Source organism: Neodiprion lecontei, chromosome 5 (genome assembly GCF_021901455.1).
Source record: "Neodiprion lecontei isolate iyNeoLeco1 chromosome 5, iyNeoLeco1.1, whole genome shotgun sequence".
Classification (NCBI taxonomy): Eukaryota; Metazoa; Arthropoda; class Insecta; order Hymenoptera; family Diprionidae; genus Neodiprion; species Neodiprion lecontei.
Genome location: NC_060264.1, coordinates 13,569,039 through 13,587,676, shown reverse-complemented (window position 1 = coordinate 13,587,676; position 18,638 = coordinate 13,569,039). Strand labels below are relative to the sequence as shown.

The window sequence follows — 18,638 nt, the reverse complement described above, 5'->3', positions numbered from 1 at the left end:
TGGGCATCCTCAGTGGTTGTTTCATAGTTTCGCATACTTCCAGTTGAGATATTTGAATGAAACCAATTGGAGAATAATTCCTATCATGAATAACGAAAAATTCATTTTGGCCGGTTGCGACGGGGTTGAATAGTCGAAAATTGTAGGGGTTGAGAGTTAAAAAGTTTTTATAACTAAGAAACTATTGTTGGGATTTTAATGAAATTAATGGCATTTGACACAGCAGAAAAAAGTAGGGGATACGTGTTTTTGCGTTTTTCGAAATAACGTCACTTAGGGGATGAACTACTCTTATACACGTGCAGCTGAATTCCCATTAGAATCGCACTATTTTGCTTTAATTCGTCTTATTCAACATTACAAAGCTCTTTCTAAGCAACAATTCAGGAACTTCTTTTCAATAAATTTCGGTTGCATTTATAACAAAAACCAATCCCACAAATTGCCGAACGGTTTCTGGCATAGTTTCTTTTACGGTCATGAAATCTTCCGGAGCCCGGTATTTCAGTAGTTTTTGAGGTTACTGGAATCGATTGCGAGCTTACAATTTTGGAATCAACACGGCTAATGCTGTAAACATTTAGGACTTTGGTTATTATTTTTTTCCAAAACATTGAAAGAAATCGGAAAGTTAATCTGGAAGGGCTTGTATACCGTTGAAGAAATTCAAGTTCTCTTGTGACGCTTAATTCGAAACCACTTTGCTCTGAATTATACAAATTCGATAAGTTTACACCTTGTACGAATTGTTCAGCTTGTTTTCTCAAACTTTCGGTATTTTCAATGGTTTTTTTTGGCGATGAATTTTCCTCGATACAATACGATGGGCAATTTTGAACGAATTCACCCAATGTTTAGATGCTTTTAACCGAAAGTCTTTATAGCCTGTTGCTTTTTGGGCTTGTAGCGCCCATCTTTGTAAATCATTATCGTGCACTGGTAATCCAGCATCAACAGCGAATTTGAAGTTTCGCCATGTATAGTCACAAATTCTAGCTATTTTTTCCTTGTATGTTCCGCCCTCATTAAGATAATGAGCCCAGTGACGTAATTGGCGAACAGATTTCACTTTTTTGAACTTCTGGCGGACACTTTCAATGTTCGAATTTTTTTTTCTCCAGACCTCCAGTGATCAACTGCTCTTGGCTTGTATTCGTACGATGAGTTCTCGTCCTTGCCAGTGCATGCGTCTGGAGGCGATTTTCATAAATTGCCGATGCCCATTCTTCATCCTCCACTATTTCCATTTATAAATTTTCATACGGTTCTGCAAAGTACAAGAAACTTTCTTCCTCCATCTCAACGCAAGTGTATTCCTTTATTGCATTTAACAATATAGTTTCAAAATGATTTTTCAACTGTACGTCCTCGTTACTTACAGGCGTTTGAGTAATATTAATCGCTTAAAATGTTTTCACAAGTAACCGTATAACGTTGAAGGGATTGATTCTCATCTTTGTTATGGAAAAGAATTATTGCACTTTCAAATTTTCAATAACATATAAGCAACAAACAACTTATGCAAACACACCACAGTCGATTTGAGAATATGAGCTGAAAATTGGCAGCATACAATGATTCCAAAATTGCAAGGTCAGAATTAATAATATCAATTGATGCTCGGCTGCACATAATGACTACATCTATTGAACTGGCCACCCGAACTTCTAGTGAGAATTTAAACAGTCGCGAGAGCGGTGCGGCAAGCTATTTTTAACCTCTAATGTTTTTTACGCGCCAGTCAACCAGAAAAACATATTCATTTTTATCATATGTCTCGCACGATACGTCGCAACAGGCAGATAAAATCAGAACTTCGTCGAAACAAAATGTGATTGTTTTGGTGCTTCTGTGTCACAAGATAACTTGAATTATTTCAATGGCATACAAGCTATTCCATGTTAACTTTCCGATTTCTTTCAATGTTTTGGAAAAAAATAATCAACAAAGTCCTAAATGTTTACAGCATTAGCCGTGTTGATTCCAAAATTGTAAGCACGGAATCGATTCCAGTAACCTCACAAACTACTAAAATACCGGGCTCCGGAAGATTTCACGATCCTGAAAGAAACTGTGCCAGAACCCGTTGGGAAATTTGTAGGAGTGGTTTTCGTTATAAATGCAACCGAAATTTCTTGAAACGATAAAGCTCCTAAATTGTTACTCAGAAAGAGCTTTGTAATGTTGAATAAGACGAATTGAAGCAAAAAAGTGCGCTTGTAAAGGGAAATCGGTTGCACGTGTATAAGAGTAGTTCATTCCCTAAGTGACGTTATTCCGAAAAACGCAAGAACACGTGTCCCCTACTCTTTTCTGCTATTTCAAATGCAATTAATTTCATTAAAATCCCAACAACAGTTTTTTGATTATAAAAATTTTTCAACTTTCATCCCCTACAATTTTTGACTATTCAACCCCGTCGCAACCGGACAAAATGCATTTTTCATTATTCGTCATAGGAATTATTCTTCAATTGGTTTCATTCAAATATCTCAACTGGAAGTATGCGAAACTATGAAGCAACCACTGAGGATGCCCAATTTTGGGGGCTGATTTCACCCCTTTGAACCGTTTTTCCGCCGATGAAAAAAAATATGTCTCGCTTAGATTTCGATGAAGAATATCATATCCTCTAATGGTTGAAATGGGGGGTGGGGGGGGGGGGAGGGGGGGGGGGGCACCTCAGGCAGTTAGTTTGTAAGTTCAACGTATGGCAGTAATACGATTCCCAAACAGTTTTATTGTGGTTGATCCTAAATGCCTAAAATTTCAATTTAATTTCTTTGTACGAATAAGTTTGTTTCGTAATATGGCGTGGTATTTCATACCCATCATTAGGTTGAAAATATCGCATTCCCTCACTTCACCCAAAACCGATAAAAGCGATGGAGACACGTCTGACATCAAGACTTGAAAGGAACAGTTAGCTTTTCTGATAAAGAAATGATATTGAAAGCTTATTAATTTTTTCATATTGTAGCAAGCTATGAAAATCAGCTTCGAGAACGCCACACCACGTGAACTGAATACCGTATCGTGGAAGTCACAGGTCAGGTCGACAGCAACGTGCAACCAGCTAAAGAGAAGAAAACATCATTTTGACTTCCGATGAATGCCTACCTTAATTGTGAGAACCGTCGTGCATAATGTAAAGCAAGGACCACCGATTATCTACAGTTCCTGGCCAAGAGCCAACCCATTGTGATATCGCTGCCACCACTTGGATACTTCACCAACAGCCCGGGCAAAAAAAGTCCATGTCTGACCATATATCGAGACAATCTCTTGTAACTTGAAAATAAACGGCGCATGCGCCAAATAATTCAATCTTATTGGTTGGCGAAATCTTCCGGCAGCGATGTTTTTGGCTGCGATGCGGGGGGCCAATGTACACAAAATGTATACGTTTGAATTTTCAAAGAGCATAAGCATTAAATTCCGAACGTCCTTTGAAGAATCAACTTTCCGACCCAGTAACCAATGCTTCGCAAAGCTTTCCGAGTCATTACCTCGATTATTTGAGATTCTAACCTCGAAAATTCGTATCAACTACATTTTCGCCATAAACAGTTTAACAGCTGAACTTTGGGATGGCAAGCCTGCATGAACACCCGATAGAACTCACGCATGCGCGGTTGATTTTCAAGTTTCCAGAGATCGTCCCGGTATAGGGGAAAGACGGCTGGGTCGTACCACTGTGGACTTTCCGATTCAAATTTTTTTCTCCATTTCTCAAATAACACCGAACCAATATTTTTCATATACTATATTTCTTTAGAAATAACTAGAAAAATTAGCGTAGTTTCAAATTAAAAGTAAAGGGGAAAACAATTTTTTTTCTTGAATCTCTGCAAATGGTACGACTTAGCCAACTAGTAGGCTAAATCGTACTACCGGTAAGGTGAATCGTACCACCCTAAAATTCGAGAAAACATGAATAATAACCCATTTCAAGTTGAATCTATAATGCCATAGTTTTTCACATAACATACTAAAGCTTCTCAACATCTTATCATTATTGATATCGTGTATCAAAGATTAGGGTAACATTGCTCGACATTGCACTTTTTGAATGTTCTTAACGTAGTTCCGTAACGATAAATTAATCTTTTGGCCAAAGTAAGTTTGTATTTGTAATAATATTGGCAGTAAGTAGCATACCTAAAATAACTTGACATGATAGGTCTTGTTCATGTAAAGTATTCCACTTATTTCTAATTTGAACTTTCTTTTTACTTAAGGGGGTCCTCTAGTTTCTCGGGTCGAAAAAATCGATTTTTTTTTTTTTTCATAAATCACATCTACAACATGTGTAGAAAATGTGTGCCAAAGGATTTTTCGATATTCGAAGTGGTTCACAAGTTATGGCCCTGGAACGGAGCAGGAGCGCGCGCCGGGCTGCTCCGAAAGCCGAGCGGCGCTGACCATTGGATTGATATCCCCAAATCTAACTGCTACCTGAACCTTTTGTGAATTAGGCCCGAGTAAAGGGGAGCCGAGACCGTTGACAGACGCTTTTGAATATTGACTAAGACGCCGTGAAGTTTTAGTTCAGTCTTGCTGTGGCAGTTGCGAAGCGTACTATATTTTCTCTTGCGAGTCGCACGTAGCTGATTTTTTCGATCGACCTAAAAAGCGAAAATTCGCAGGCAACCGACACACTTTTGAACAAGACAAGTCGTTTACATCGGCGTCAGCGACGAAACTTCGTCAAAATAAAAATTTTGAAGTGAACGTTGAACAGACTGTTTTGTATTGTATTTTGAATTTTGTAAGTGTATTTTCAACCATTTCTTCGGCTGTTATTTGTAAAGAGTGCAAAAGTACGGTGACTTTCCATCAACGTGATATACGAGGACTGGGCTTTAAAATTTCTATGGCGTGCAAGTGTGAGAAAGAAAAAGAAATAGATTCATGCCCAAAAATCTGGACTTTTGCTCCGAAGCACCTCCATTCTGGGCCAAAAGTGGTTGAAATCGCCACGTTTCTCGCTGTCATAATCTTCAACGAAGGATTCGAAGCTATCCTGAAGACCTTGGAAACCATGGGAGTGAAAATCGGCCCACAAGCTAAAGGATATGTTCAACAGCGTGATAGCTCTCGGATCGACCGTTCAGAAAGGCGCACGAGCGATGTTGTAGAACAGGCCCGAATCGCGAAAAGAGAAGACAGAGCAGCTCTGCGTGACCTCCAAGAAGAAGAGGAAGGCCTATTGTATGGTCCAGGCATAGCAGATTGACGGTGAGATGGAATTTTTAGTATAAATCACATGCGCGAACTTTCAAACGCGTTTTTCTCGAAACACCATTTTTCGAAACGGTAACCACGATATTTCAGAAACTATTGCACCGATCTTGTTCAAATTTATACAGCATCTTTAATATGTTATAAGCCAGCGATTGAACTAGAATTATCATGATTGCTTCGATAGTTTTTTTCGTACGAGCGAAAAACTTAAGAAAAAATGAGTAAAAAATAGAATGTAATTTTCAAAAGTGTATAAAAATGTCAATTTTTGTAATTTAAAATTCACTCTAGTTCAATCGCTAGTCTTGAATATGAAGATTAAAATGCCGTTTGGTTTTCTGATTTCAGATAAGCAGAACAGCCGCAATCTTGGTTACCGTCAAGCACCTCTTCTACTTGATGTCTTCCTGTCGGCCACTATAGCTGCTATTCTATTATATATTTTGACTTTAAAAAATTTGTAAAGCTCATTTAAATGTTGATAAAGATTATGCAAAAACAATGAGATTGATTATTTCGATGCTTTGCCCGTAAAAAATTGTTGAAAAAGCCATAAAAAAACAGCCGAGAAACTAGAGGACCCCCTTAAGGGGAGACGTCGGTGAAAAAAAAAGTCCCGTATTTTGGGATCAATTTCATTGAAATTTGGACCACTTATTAACAATCCTAAAACTCGGATCTGATCCAAAATTCAGCTCAATAGGTAAAGTAATTCCAAAATTATGCATTTTTTTCTAAGATTTCTTCGAAACATCCCTTGCGCATTAGGTTTCATCGTAGAAGGTTGAAATTTTTTGTGGATACATTTAATACCATAAACTAGAAATTGTAGCAGGCAATTTTTGATTAGAGATTTCTAAGTCATTGAAACTATTATATCAATAGTTTGATTTTTTTTTTTTTGCTACAATTTTTCGTATATTATAGGCTGGGAAATGAGTTATATTCACCGGAACTAAAATTCCCTGCAACAATTTCAAGATAATATGTCTTTGAATATACCTGTCAGAGGGTAAATTAATTGAATGAAACCTATTGCGCAAAGAATTTTTTGAATACCTGAAAACATAGTTCTGAGATAAACGCGATTGAATGAATTCAGTTTCATGACCTTCTTAGAAGCAAATATGAAGTATGCACAGAATGAGTTATTTACTGTAGAGATAAGACACTTTGATTAAGTTGACTTTAACATTGATTTGGACCATATAAAATTGGGTCAAACCGAAAAGAATTCATTATTCAGTAATTTTTTTATTTTTTTTTAGAATTCCATTTATTTGAATCGAGTTCAAAATTTGTCTCAGAATGTAACTAATAATATTGATAAATGATGTGTCGCTCGTCAGTGCCTATCGCAGTTTTGATTGATCTTCAATTCCATTCCTCAGTGCCAGTTTGTATCCAATCGGCTTCTGCGTAACTGTTCTGAGGTCAATCTTCTTCTTACTCTGCTTCTTCGTCCAGAATCATTCAATTTTCAATGAACTCATTCCGGGACATGAAAGCACAGCCTATACAATAATATACCTGAATTTAACTTGGGAGCTGACTGCTTGCAAATTAGTCGTGTAAAGAAACCGTTAGAATTTCCTGACACCATATGTTGTCCTTTCGGTTTCTGTTTCAGCCTTCTCCGCAGCAGTTTTTTTAATTTTCACTGTTCGTCTGGTTTTCTTGCACTTCGTCGTTGCTTTCCATTCAGCCTTACGCTTTCATCTGGCATCATCTTTTTTGCATCATCTGCCACTTTGTCAGACCTCACTGATATCTTTGCCTTTTGAGCATGGAGTGCTCCCATTTCGAACTCAGCAACTGCGGTTGCTACTGTAGTTTTTACTGCACTCTGATTCGTAGCCATCTTGCCGCACTGCAAAATTGGGCAAAGTAGCATCTAGTTGGGCTGCGACAAGGACACACATCTGGGAGTATTTTGAGGGTACCTGGTAATCGATGGCCAGTACAATAAGGATGTCAATGACTATTCCTACTCCATATAACGATGTGAAGCTTCGTTTCTACGACGTACTATTGTAAGATACTCCGACGCCTAGTACTGTACTACTCCACTCTTCATTGAAGGATCTATCACCTCATGCGCTGTTTTAACAGTTTTTATAGCTTTCTCGAAAACTCTAGCTTCTAACTTCTCAGTCTTTGCAGTCAACTGGTCCACATGACTTTTCCACAAGTTACAGACACTCTTGCCTTTCATACGCACTAAGATACAGAATTTTTTCATACTTGAGTGTCCGAGTCTAACGCCGATCATCCCATCAACTATTCGCCTGTTTAATTCGAAGGGTGGCCTTGCCGAAGTGTCATTGGTTCGTGTGATTTTCACCCATTTTATAAAAAAATTACGTCGGAGTAGTTCAAACCACAAGAAACATTTGTCACAGTTCATCAAATCTCTCGTTCGAAAAATGGCTTGACAAACACATTCGTGGGAAACAACTGCTAAACCATAGAAATTTGTATACCTAGATGCTTAGAGTATATATCAAAATAACCGGTACGAGAGTTATCTGAAATCTTACCGACCGATAACGGCGCACAGGCCGCCCGTAAACTTTGCTTTATTTCATTTTAAAAAAATAATGGAACAGATTAATGGACTTTGGCTGAAATGGTATTCAAATGTTTTTTGCGTCACTCATCATGACTCCAAAGGCGGATTTTGAAAAATTTGAAATACGGACCCATTATGATAGTCAGAAGTTGAAAAATTTCTTCATGGTGCCAAAAAACACATTAAACAAAATATTTCAGCTATGCCAAATTTTTCCGTCATTTTTGACGAAAATTTCACCGAAGTCTCCCCTTAACGTAGCATATGTAGGATAATTTGATTTGATATTGCTTATACATATAAAGTATTTAAAATCACTTTATCTATCAATATAGCTAGCTTATCTCGGATTTGAACTCTTCTTCGGTACTTTCTGATAAAACTGTTTGTTGTCTCAGTCTTTATTTGCAGGTGAAGCATAAATATTTCTTTGATTCAGGCTTACATCCAACAAAGGATTGATGATACCAGTCTCACAAGTGTAACATTGAACCATGTCTTCGATCTTAGCTATTACACAGATTCCGCAATACCACTCTTCTTCATCAATTTCAATCGTAAGGTTTATATTTTTTGATATTGACGCAGCGGATCTGGTATTATCGGAAAAAAGTTTCATTGGCTTGACGTCCACTTTTCCTTTTTATCTTACTTTTTCGATTTGGTTTGCTTTTTTATTTACAAATCTTTTTTGCACAGGCTGTTCGTGAGTTCTACAGCGCACCACAACCAACACACTATCCCACTAATAATTCCACACCTACCACCATAGACATTGCTATAAATAAAAACATCAGTCAAGTTTCAGACATGAAAGTCCTACATGAACTCAACTCAGATCACACACCGGTTGTAATTGAACTAGGATCACAAGAAAAAATCTGTGCTTAGAAAACAGCCCATGAATACAAAAAAGCAGACTGGGTTAAATTTAGAAAACACCTTGATCAGAAAACAATCCTCACATCAACAATCAAAACAAAAGATGAGCTAGATCAAACAATACTGAAATTCACCACCGACATCCACAATAGTATCGATAAAATTATCCCTAAAACAACCTTTAAAAACCTGCATGACAAACTACCATATAGTATACTGCGAATGATCGAGCAAAGAAACCACCTCAGGAAAATCTGGCAGCGCTCTAGGCAAAATAAAGACAAAGTTGAAGTAACTAGACTCACTCATCAAATAAGAACAACTATAATCAATCACAGAAATAAGTATTGGTCCAAAAAATTGAAAAAGTTGAATCCTAATGACAACTCACTGTGAAGAATGACTAAAATACTGAAAATGGAGGACAACAACATCCCATCGCTGGTAAACCATGGAGTTGAAGCCTTCACTGACAACGATAAAGCCAATATGCTGGCAGACCAATTTGAACAGGTTCATAATATAGATCTAGTTAATAATACATCTGATCAGGTAAACATAATAAAACAAGTAAAGAAATATCTAGAAGAAATTGATGATGAAAATTCGGATAAGTTTATAACATCGCCACGCGAACTGTCATCTATAATTAAAAAGCTACCTTCTAAAATAGTACCAGGACAAGACACTATACAGAATATAGAAGATGAAATTAGTCGAAAATTCCGGTTAGGTGAAGAAGTTTAATTATTTGGAAAACGTAAACATAATAAACGTTTCCGACGTTTCGGCCGGGCCCTGCCGATCATCCTCAAGAAAATTTAAAATTTGACGACCAGTTCATGTGTTACGCCCCGACGTACCGCCTTGGCGTACCTTTTTCAAAATTCCATTTCATTTCATTTCTTTGATTATTTCATAACAATCTCATATTCTAATAAGGTCACGTACAGTCCTCGGCATCCGCTGACATTGTATCTTATTTGCTGACACCAGGAATCGCGCTATAAAATTACTGACCTAGTAACAGCGGCGCTCAGCCCGGGAATATCTCTCTTTTTAAGTCAAAATTATCATCAATAATTAGGATAAACCACTACCTTTGGAACCACCAAATTAAAATAGATTATTTGTTAAGATGTGTGGATGAATGCGTGAGAATTATCTTAAGATACCTTCTGTTAACATCTTGTACGTATAAGTGACGAGATTGAGAATCGTTGGAATACCATCGAATGACGCGAACTAGCGCTGACCATGTAGATTTCGACACCGGGAGGTCGCCCCCGCACTTAATCGGCTAATTACTGTTGCAACTTATTGCAACTGCAGATTTTTCTCTATTAATACCCTCTGGCCCAAGCAGCCATGTCTTACGTCTGTCAAGTCGCGAAGTGCGTGGACGTAAACCCGGATTAGCCATCTCGAGCAATAGTAGCGTTCGGAAAATCTTAGTTGTGACCGGCCTAAAGTCTCGCGCTAATTCGTCAAATTCGAGCATTCAGTTATTCTATTAGCTGCAAGAGACTCACTTTCTTCAACGTTTTCATCTTTTCTGTGAATAGACATTTTTATGATATTCCATTTTCCATAATTAAATTGAGTTCGGCCCTGATTCAATCGAATCAGGTAATCTTAAATATAATTCCAAATCTAAAAAACTAAGTGACCGACGTTCAACATCGTTCGATTGATCAACTCTTCCAAACTTGAGGTGAGGCCCCTGATCCAGCATTCTACCGACGCAGACCGACACGATCCGACGGCTCTCAATCTCGTCGACCGATTCACCTAAAGCTAAGTCAATCCGAGTGTTAATCTTCGAAATTAAACGAATTCTTGTTTCACCTTTATAATCAAAATCTACTTCAGTAATTTTCATTCAAAATCAAGTCTAGAATTGGTGGCTAGCTTCACTACCCCCAATTAAATCGTACTTATTGTTTCCAAGAATTAACGAATAAGACTTAACCATAATATATATATATATATAATTGATTTAAGATAATCTAAAAAGAGAGATACAATCCAATAATCACGACCAGTTAGTTAACCATCGTTCAGAGTAGATGTTCCTGGTTCCAAATAATAATAACCTTTAGAATATTATAACACACGATTTGTATGAACTTGAACACTTTATAAATTATCATTTTCGGCTCATATATCATTATCACCATTGATTGTTACCAGACATTTCAATAACCAAATCGAAACAGAATATACTTCATCTTTTACCAGTTAAATCATATTAAACAATTATTTTGAACGACCTTCTTCCCACTTTCTTTATTATAAAATTGCCTCAACAATTTAAACAAACCTCACAGACCTGTACAGGACTATAGCAACACGATCCTACAAATTACCGGCTTATCGAAAGGTAGGTCTTCTCTTAGTTTTAATAATTATTCATTGTCGTTACGTGGGAGCTTGATTATTCAATTAATCATTAACTACCACCGCTCAGTACACCCTCACCCCCACGTAACATATGCTTAGGTGTTGCTAGTTCAGCATTTTGGACGGAAGTCACTTCCACTAGTCACTTCCGTCCAAAATGCCGGAAACGTTTATTATGTTTACGTTTTCCAAATAATTAAACTTCTTTACCTGACCGGAATTTTCGACTAATTTCATCTTCAATCAACCTCCTGGTCACGAATTTCTTCACAAAAATACAGAATATAGTTCTTAAAAATTTTCCTCGAAAGGCACTTGTAACAACTCACATATATAATAAATAACTCAATCAAGTTATCCTACTTTCCGCAGTACTGGAAGATACGACAAATTGTCCCAATAAAAAAACCTGGCGAAGTAAGCACAGATCCTAGTAGTCATCGTCCAATTAGTCTTCTTCCGACGATGAGTAAAGTCAAGATGATTCTCAAGAGACTCATACAACATAATGAAAAAAATAACATACTAGTAGATCATCAGTTTGGGTTCAGAAGCAAGCATAACAGAGTACGGCAAGTAACAAGAATAGTAAACGACATCTCAATTAACTTCAATGAAATCTAGTCACAACATTATTATTACTTGGCATAGAAAAAGCATTTGACAGAGTCTGGATAGATGGCTTAACTTTTAAACGAATAAATTACAATTATCCACCGACAATTATCAAACTCATCTATTCGTATCTATCTGACAGACACTTCGTCGTATCACCTTATGGTACGATATCAACTAAAAGAAAAATCATAGCTGGTGTCCCACAAGGCTCAGTTATTGGTCCTATACTTTTCAATATCTATCTAAACTACATTCCTACCTTTCTTAAAACGAGCACAGCACTATTCGCAGATGATACAGCCATCTATGCACACTATTTCAGTGCCATCACCGCTGGCAAACAGTTACACGTACACATAAACATACTCGAAAAATTTGACACCATGTGGAAAATTTCACTAAATGCATCTACGACTGATGTCATAACCTTTGCCAAGAAGACAAGCACACAAAAATAATTCAACCCATAAAAGTATACAATCACAACATAGAACCAGCAAACACCGTCAAATACTTAGGCGTCTACTTAGATCTCAGATTAACGTACCACACTCACATCAAACAAGCGATCAGAAAAGCCTTTATAGTACAAAAAAGTGTATCCTCTGATGGTTAAGGGCTCAACACTGACAATAAAATACAAAAAACTAATCTACACGATGATCCTAAGACCTATCCTGACATATGCAGCTCCAGTGTGGTGTGGTGCATCCCAACCAACTTACTACTTCTCCAAAGATATCAAAATAAATGTCTTAGACTCATTCTCTCAGAAAACAGATACGTGAGAGTTAAAAAAATGCATGAGACAACTGACTTAATGTACATAAAAGATTATATATATAAACTAGCAACCAACTTCTATGACCAACAACTAAATAACAATAATTTGATTGAAAACATTACAAATATAAGAAAGTATAATATACTCACACGTTTAAACACAAACTACCTTACCAAAGATTAGAAATATTTAATAACATAAAAACCTAAGCAACTGAAATAAATGCTACCTGATAAACAGCATACAGGCACATGCCTGGAACAATTTTCAATCACAGGTTTTTGCGCAAAGGTTTCCTGTATTTAAGTTAATTACTGCTGCCTTTGCTATAATACTGCATTCAAGTCTTAAGCAAAACACTAAAAAATAAGTTAACCACTTAATGTAAAACAAAATGTTAGATTGAGCTCAAATTCTAAGCTGGAGTTACTTAAACTAAGATAATTACAAGTGCAACATTGTAAATATTGTACATTTCTTGTTCGTCTAAATAAATATGGTTTCCCCTCCTCCTCCAGCGTGCCATCCGTGCGTCCCGTGTTCAAGTCTCGCTTTGTGTTACCTTTTTTTTTTCTTTTTTTTTCACAATTTACTTTAAACTAACATGCAATCGACATTTCTCCTGAATACTCGTTTGAAATTATAGAAGTATAATATAATAATGAAATAATATGTATAATGTATTATGTATAATGTAATGCTTTATTATTACATATCTACTTAAAAAATCTCAATGGTTTTTACAATAAGTGTAACATGTCGTTCTTATGCTGGTAGACGAGTACAATCGCTTGGGTAATATTCGTTGTAAAAACAATCAAAACATTTGAACTGTCGGCACCAGGAGCATTGAATGAATGCTGCTTCAAATTCATCACATCGACAGTTGCATTTCTTTTTCTTCAATTTCTCTGGGAATGCCACAGCATTCACATTGTTGAAGAATACTCTTTCACTGCCCAATTTCGCAGTAAACCACGCGTATCTGGGAATGAAAGTGCAGAATGAAGTATGTCGTTTGTACGCCTCAGATCAACCGAAAATATCGATTACTAAAAAAAGGATGTTTACTTTATCATATTTTCGTATGCTGGAGCCTGTAGTTGGTCGTGTATGAGAAGATGAATTTTGATCATGTTGTGGTGATTGTGCGGGTGAATGCAAATTACGATGCAGACTTGTAGGAGCTGGTAGGTGATTTATTTACAAGAGTACGTATAGAAATTTAAGAGCTCACATCAGTGAGAGATCGAGTACTCAGATCGAGTGGACTGGTCGACTGCTCTGTACGAAAGTTGGTTAGAGACTCCGGCATCGTATGCAAGTAGGTAGTTGGGTACATACGTGCCGCAAAGCAATATTAGAAAAGGATAGAAAAGTTTTTGGAAAAGAATGCTAAAGAAGTTTGGAAAACGGAACCTGGAAAAACCTGGCTCGCCAGTTGGTCGCCAGATTTTATATGACCCTGTGACACTGGCCGAAGGCTACCCTTCCAAGTATCGCAGGATAGGGAAAGTCGAAAAGTATGGAAAATAGCGAAAGCAATAGAAAGAATAGAAATATATTTACAACCTAAGTATATGGCATAGGCGTATGTGGAGACACAGTCGCCACAATGCCTTCTCTCGATGTGATTTCCTTATCGTAGAGCAGCAGGTACAGTGTGTTTTGGAAATGTGGTATATAATTTTTCACATGCCGGTAAAAATATACGTCACACGGCTGGCAAAATGGTGTGCACCTCGGAGGTATTACTGACAGAATAAACGTTGGGAGTCCATCTTCGTCTGTGAATTTTATTTGATGCAAGTCTACAGATGTTTGGCCACTCCACGAATCGACGATGTACAAAAATGGATTCGTTTCCACATACGGCGCCATTATCTCGTCTAAAAATTCTTCGTATGTGTGCTTCTGAAGCTTCCCAGATTTCGTGGATGTTACATAAACATTTCTGTACCCGCGGACCAAATTTACCGGTAACTTCTTGTAAACAAACGAATACCTTCGGCAGCAATTGTCCGGATAACGTGAGCGTGCATTGTGCCGTATAGGAATGCGTAAGTTTATTCATCTGTCCCACAGCTATTTCGGTGGCTTTTTCGCCTTTGTGTGACAATGTGCGTTTGCTGCTAATCCGATACTCCCCCCCCCCCCTTCAATCGGTGTTTATAACATAAACTGGGTCAAAATTTCTAATCATATCAGACGTTTCTTCTTCATATTTGGAGGCAGTCTCCAGCAGTTCTTAGAGTGTGTTTTTGTCTTTTTGACTAATGCATTTCGTCACATGCCGTTGGGATATGTTGTGTTTCTTTTTGAAGTCAATCGCCCAACCGTCTGAAGCTTTCAATTTAAAATTCCCATCAAGAAATTGAAAAGCAGTCGCCATTGCCTACTGTTTGAGCATGCGAGTCGTCACTAGGCCTGCTTTTTGATCCCTTGCTTCGATAAGCCGATCATAAATACTACGATTAATCACTCCCAGTATGTCAAAGCGTGTACTGCCTCTTTCAACGTCAGCTTTCCATTTCGCCAGTTGTGATTTGTCCTTCATGAGCATCGTAGATTTCGACCGCAATGATTTTATGGACCACTTCGGGTGCAATTCTTCAAGCTGCACTGCCTTCACTTTTGTAGCAAGCGGAATTTTGTCATAGGTCTGTACCTCTTCTTCTTCGTCGGAGTCCGAGGAAGTAGTGTTCTTGGAAACCTTTCTTTTCTTCGTTGGTACGCGTTTTTGGAGCACTTCAGTGGTTTTTTCGTCGAATCTTTCAAGACCAATGCTGTCGTTGTTTTCTAAGGAGAATAAAACTTCCTGTTCGGTGAAACTCATACTCCCATACATATTGAAAAATTGCTTCAATAATTCTCTGCCGATTAATACCGAGCGTGTACCGATTTTCGAGCTCTGTGTCACGGATATGAAATTATGTTCAATCAACAACTTTCTCAGGTACTATGTTCCGTCAGCCAATTCTTGTTTTTTTTTCGTCAGTAGTTGGAAAGCGTAACAAATCAATTTTGTCATCATCCAGCTAGTTTTGGATTTTCTCGCATGTTAATTCACTGTCCAGAAACGAACTACTCTCACCGATCTCCATTGCAAAACGACAATACTCGTTAGAAGGTCGTGCTCAACTGATCAGCAATGTTCCTTCTTGCTGGTTCAAACCCTCCTCAAAAGTAGACAAACAAAGGACCCCGCCGTCTAGGACAGGTGGTCACAATGAAATCCAACGGTCGCAGGCCGTGCACGAATTTCTCTGGAAACAACCCAGACAGAAAGTAGAAAATTTTCAATTTTCCTGTGAAATTGCACTTCTATGAAAAATTAACATAGCAATTTCCCGTATAATAATGTTGAATATGCTGCAAGCACCCGGATTTGTAAATAATATAGTAGAGTATTATATTATACTTCTACAATTTCTAGCGAGTATTTAATCGAAAAAAGCAGCATTCGTGGGAGAAATGTCGTTTGTATATTCATTTGAAGTAAATTGCAAAAAAAAGAGAAAACAAAATTAGTTAACACAGAGCGAGACTTGAACATGGGACGCACGGGTGGTACGCCAGAACACATGTCGCACGGCTACGCGATTTGATGTTTCATAATTGAACTTCAGGACATCTAATCAGCTGCGAAACCTTCCACCCACAATATCTCGGTAACGACTGCGTATCTGAGCTTGAAGCCTTTACAGTTTACTTAGTACTAGTCCCCATTACCACTCTACCAAGTTACATCCCAAAACTCGTGGGCAATCTCCTGGTGTCTCCTCGCTAGAAAGATATGAATTGTGACGTGGATTTTTCCTGTACCTCGGTCACTAGGAGAAGTGACCAAGAACTCACCGCGTACATAACAATTTGGCGGCCCGCGATGTAAGTTGAAAAACTGGATCTTACAAAAGATATCGCGAGATTCTGTAGGGCGCCTGGCGTGATTAACACGCCTTGAAATCGTTAACTCGCTGGACCTCGGGGATGAACCACAGTTCCGCAGAAGGGGAAGGGGTAATTTTTGGAGAGAAAGAGAGAGAGAGACACCCGACAACAATACGCTATTTAACAAAAATGAAACAAAACAATATATTTCACGAAAGCAATAATACAAGAACAGGAAAAAGAATAATTCAAAAATCGCTCTTCACGATCCAAAATCAAACGAACAGAACCAATAAAACATACCAAATATATGAAAAAACTTAGGCCTACTTTCGCTAGTCACATTCTTAACAATAAACAATAGAACAAAAACTAAAATCAAAATCGGACTCGACAGTAATATAGCAAGGGGGGTTCTACACGCAGATTCCTGTTACCGACACTTACCGACATTCTCCCCAGACTCAAAACCTTCTCCGCGATGACGTCACAGTCTGCCGTACCGGCTTGAGGTCAAAACCATGCAACCTTACAGGCAGTTGTATCGATCGACGGTGAAAATCGCACTGCTTTACCAACAATTCTTATCGGTCAAAGGTCAAAATTATGCTGTTTTACTGACAATCTTACCGACCGAAAGTCTAAGTCTGTAGTGCCCGCCTGCCAACGGTAGAGGGCGGAGCGGGGGCGAGAACTTTTTTACCGTCCCGCATTCTTTTCCCACGATAGGACTGCTGATGTGTAACATGAACCACTCCAAATTCCTTTCCCACGGTAGGACTGCTGATGTGTAACATCAACAACGCTAACATTCCTTTCCCACGTTATCAACCACGTGACATTCCAAAATTAATAGTTCCGAGAATTGTTTTTTCATCCACTCGGATATCGCTGATGTGTAACATCAACCACCTCACATTTCTTTTCCACGTTATCAACCACGCGACATTCCAAAATTAATGGTTCTGAGAATTGTTTTTCACTTATTCGGATGTCGGTTTGATATCAACCACGTGATATTTTTTTGGCTTGTAACTGCCATGTGAACTGAACAATGAATTTTGAACGAGTTCAGTCAAGACCAGAGTGCAAGGTCGACCGATAGCCGAGGTACATTCAGAGCCATGGATCTGCGGTGTTGGGTTACTATCGCTCTGAGAATGCTAAAAGGTGCGCGCGCATACACAAACATATGTATTTGATATCAACCACGTGACATTCCTTACCCTCCACCAAATTTCAAATCATGTGGTGGGGGAACGTTATATAAGTCAAAAGTGAAAACTTCAACGCCAGTCTGAAGCTGTTCTTCTTGCAAGTAAGGAGTGTTCTGGAACAACAACGTGAATTGAAGAAACGACTAGAACTGCTCATCAAGAATATTGGAGAAGTAAAACATCTGCTGAAAATCAGATCTGACCTCAATCAACTCACAAGAGATTTTGAGCACATACAACTCGACAGTAATGATCATGGGCTTTTCAAAATTGAACGAAGTCGCTCGCCTGGAGACACTTTTGCCCTTGAAAAAGCTTTCGGACCTCGAAGTATACTTCGAATACCGAGTCAGTGGCGTTCGTCGGGTTAAAACGAAATTTGGTGATAAAATCGTTCTGGACTTGGAGGCCTCTTTCACGATTTTGCTACCGAACCGACTGACCAAGGCCCTCCAAGAAGATAAAGATTTGTTTCAGAAGGTGATGACAGCCAGTAAGGTGATACGGTTGCATCTACGCTATCTTGGCGGACCGTACGGTCAACTTGAATTCGTATACGTATAATCTGAGTATCACATTCAAATATCCAGTGTCCTGTGGAAGTCTTACGTTCAATAAACAAAAGAAAAGGAGATTTAAATTATGAATATTTTTTAATTTATCGCCTGACCATCTTGTATACCTTGAATCCTACGTACGTTTTGTACCTTGTAGTTGTATCTAGAATTAAGTCTTGAAATCTAAGAAAATGCTAATCCGAACACCACTAAGCAACGATGAAGGGTTTCTAGCTGCGTTTGCGTCTTGTAACTGTAATGTGAACTCTCCGATGAATTATGAACGGGTTCAGACAAGACCAGAGTGCAAGGTCGGCCGATAGCTGCGGTAGTATATATTCAGAGCCAAGGATCTGCGGTATTGGGTTACTATCGCTCTAGGAATACAAAACATGACTCGGTTTGAGTAAAGCTCGGTCAAGGATGGAGAGCAAGGTTGAATCTTACATAAGCTTCGTATTGAAAAA

At 38.2% G+C, this 18,638-nt stretch overlaps 1 protein-coding gene across 7 annotated transcripts in view; it reads right to left on the bottom strand.

The window, feature by feature from the left end:
* Window positions 1-18,638, bottom strand: part of LOC107227349 (sodium/calcium exchanger 1) — a 1,225,609-nt gene that overhangs the window by 526,376 nt on the left and 680,595 nt on the right. The window lies entirely within an intron of this gene.